Source organism: Cervus canadensis, chromosome 3 (assembly GCF_019320065.1).
Source record: "Cervus canadensis isolate Bull #8, Minnesota chromosome 3, ASM1932006v1, whole genome shotgun sequence".
In the NCBI taxonomy this organism is placed as follows: domain Eukaryota; kingdom Metazoa; phylum Chordata; class Mammalia; order Artiodactyla; family Cervidae; genus Cervus; species Cervus canadensis.
In genome coordinates this window covers 66,096,932-66,100,153 of record NC_057388.1, presented here as the reverse complement: position 1 = coordinate 66,100,153, position 3,222 = coordinate 66,096,932, and positions in this window count along the sequence as shown.

Here is a 3,222-nt window from a genome sequence, read left to right as displayed (position 1 = left end):
ACCAGCTGTAACCATGGGCAGTAGGTTCTTGTAGTTTCCTGATCTGAGTAGTAACAGCAACTTCTCATGGTAAGACTGCAGTGGCAAAGCTGAAAGCTAACAGGTACCTCTTCTGACTTCATCAGCATTCCAACCTCTTTTTAGAAGCTCTAATTCCTTCTATTAAATCCTTCCCTACTTTAAACACCTAAGGTGGTTTCTGTTTTTCTGAATCTTGAATGATATCTATTCAAGTTTCATACCCAAAAAGTACCTTTTGTATAAATGATCCTTGAGTTGAATCACTTCCTTTGGCATGTATATAATTGTTTGTGGAATATCCTATAAAATTGAAGACTTCAGAGTTCTCCAGAGCAATGTGGAGGACTTTGTTCATTATCCTGCTGGCACTTTTATTAAACTAATTTATTTGGTTAATATAACCATTTCTAACATCTTAGTTATAAAATCATACCATATTTAAAAATAAAATTAACTAGTTTTCTTGGTAAGAAAAGTACAATTTATAAAATTCAAACATATATTTAGAAACCAAATGAAATTTTTGTTTACCAAGAGCCACTAATAGCCCATTCTTTAAGACAGAAACTTGAAATGATTAGTTCTGTCGATGAAAACATAAATACTTTACATGCTTGTTTATTGTTCTCCCACCTAGTTTGACATGCTGCACTTGAGGTAACAGAACTTCATTAGTAACTTTTATATTATTTTAATTAAAAACAAAAGAAAGCCAGGCAATTTGTTAGAAACACAGTCATTCTTTGATGATTCTGCTAAACTGTAGTGGAATTGAGAACGGCCTCTCTCACACCACATCCCTCATTTCCAGTCCCAACACTTTCCATGAGTATTGTATAGTATATTTGAAAATACTCCATATTATATTAATGCAGCATTCTTTCCCTGTCCTGGGTAAGACTGTAACCTTCTTGAAGGCAAGTTTATCCCTATGGGGAAAACCTTGGCATGATGTTCTGCATACTAAAACTATTGTTGAGACCATGCCTCATAGATTTGCAGAGAGAAACACCAGCTGAAACTTCAGCACCATTTCCTTTAGTGCCTGAACTTTCCAAAGTCAAGTCCAGTCCTCCCTGGCCTTAAGATAATTAATCTTATCTCTTAACCAATGCAACTGATTACATGGCACATTGTAAACATCCAAGGTACTCCCCAAAAGGTAAACAACAGTAATGTTCAAGATCAAAGCCTCAGGTATGGGGTGCTGCTACTGTGGTTTGAGAGTCACGCCTGTGGGAGAGAACAATAAACACAGGCAGCTTTGATCGTGCACTCCCAGCATAGACCCTTCGGTGGTTCCCCACTGCCTTCAAAAGCCCACACTTCTTGGTGGACTCACCCTCCATACACACCCCTGCCATCTGGTTCCAACTAACCATCCTAGGCTGACTTACCACTACTCCCCATTTCTGTGAACAAATTCACCAACTAAGCCATGCACAGTTCATTGCGGGATTCGTGGCCTCAAAATATTCTCTCTTCTCCTCCCTCTGTCTCTCAGCATCCTGTGCCTTCTACATCACCCAACTTCAGCCCCTCCTCTTCTCTGAACCATGAGTAACGATCCACTTACTGCATATGATAAGAGAAAATAACAGGAAGCTTCTTGTATCCTCACTAATCACTTTACGTGTCTCATTTCACTTAATCCTCAAAACACTTCTACAAGGTAGAGTTATTTCCTCCACAGCTGACTCATTGGAAAAGACCCTGATGCTGGAAAAGATCAGAGGCTGAAGGAGAAGAGGGTAATAGAGGATGAGACGGTTGGATGGCATCACCGATTCAATGGACATGAACTTGGGTAAACTCCAGGAAATGGGGAGGGACAGGCAGGCCTGGGGTGCTGCAGTCCATGGGGTCTCGAAAAGTCAGACACAACTTTGCAACTGAGCAACAACAACAAATAGATGAGGAAACTAGGACAAACGCTGTAGTATTTTCAGGCCATGTATGCTCCAAAAGACAATCTGGCTCATTTAGTCCAAAAACAGTTGAAAAAAATCTGTAAAATTTCTTGAACAACGTAATCAGTACTTTCAAATCTCAATGTAATCATCTCAAAATTGCAAGAGCTATATAATACAAGATACTTTATAGCCAATAAGCACATGAAAAGATACTCAACATAACTAATCATTGTGTGTGTGTGTGTGTGTGTGTGTGTGTGTGCTCAGCTGTGTCCAACTCTTTGTGACCCTATGGACTGTAGCCTGCCAGGCTCAGCTGTCCATGGGATTCTTCAGGCAAGAAAACCAGAGTGGGTTGCCATTTCCTTCTCCAGGGGATCTTCCCAACCAACAATGTCTCCTGCAGCTCCTGCATTGGCAGGCAGATTCTTTACCATTTAGCCACCGGGAAGCCCTTCTAATCATTAGGGAAAAGCAAATCAAAACCACAATGAGACACCATTTCACACTCATTAAGGTGGCTATTATACTTTAAAAGAAAATAAAACAGTGTTGGTGAAAATAGGGAGAAATTGAAATCCTATGGACTCTGCTGGTGGGAATGTAAAATGGTACATCTACTTTGGAAAACAGCTTGGCAGTCCCCCCCAAAATAAACAGAATTTCAATGAAATTAAACAGAAATGAAAATAAACAGATTCATAGAATGATCCAGCAATTCCACTTCTAGCGCATGTGTGCTCGGTCATGTCCAACTCTTTGTGACCCCCCTGGACCATAGCTCATCAGGCTCCTGAGCCACCTGAGAAGCCTCCACTTCCAAGTATATACCCAAAAGAATTGAAAGCAGGGACTCAAAGAGATAACTGCATAGTCATGTTCATAGTAGTATAATTCATAATAGCCAAAAGGGTGAAGAAACTCAAATGTCCATCAACAGATAAATAAGCAAAATGTGGTATATATATAAAATGGAATATTATTCAGCTTTGAAAAGGAATGAAATTCTTACACATGTTACAACACAAATGAACGTTAGGAATGTCATACTGAATGAAATAAGCCAGTTGCAAAGGGACAAACACTGTATGATTCTACTTATATGAGGTACCTAGAGCAATCTATTACATCAGTCAGTCAGTTCAGTCGCTTAGTCGTGTCTGACTCTTTGCGATCCCACAGACTGTGGCACCCCAGGCTTCCCTGTCCATCACCAACTCCTGGAGCTTGCTCAAACTCATGTCAGAGTTGGTGTTGCCATCCAACCATCTCATCCTCTGTTGTCCCC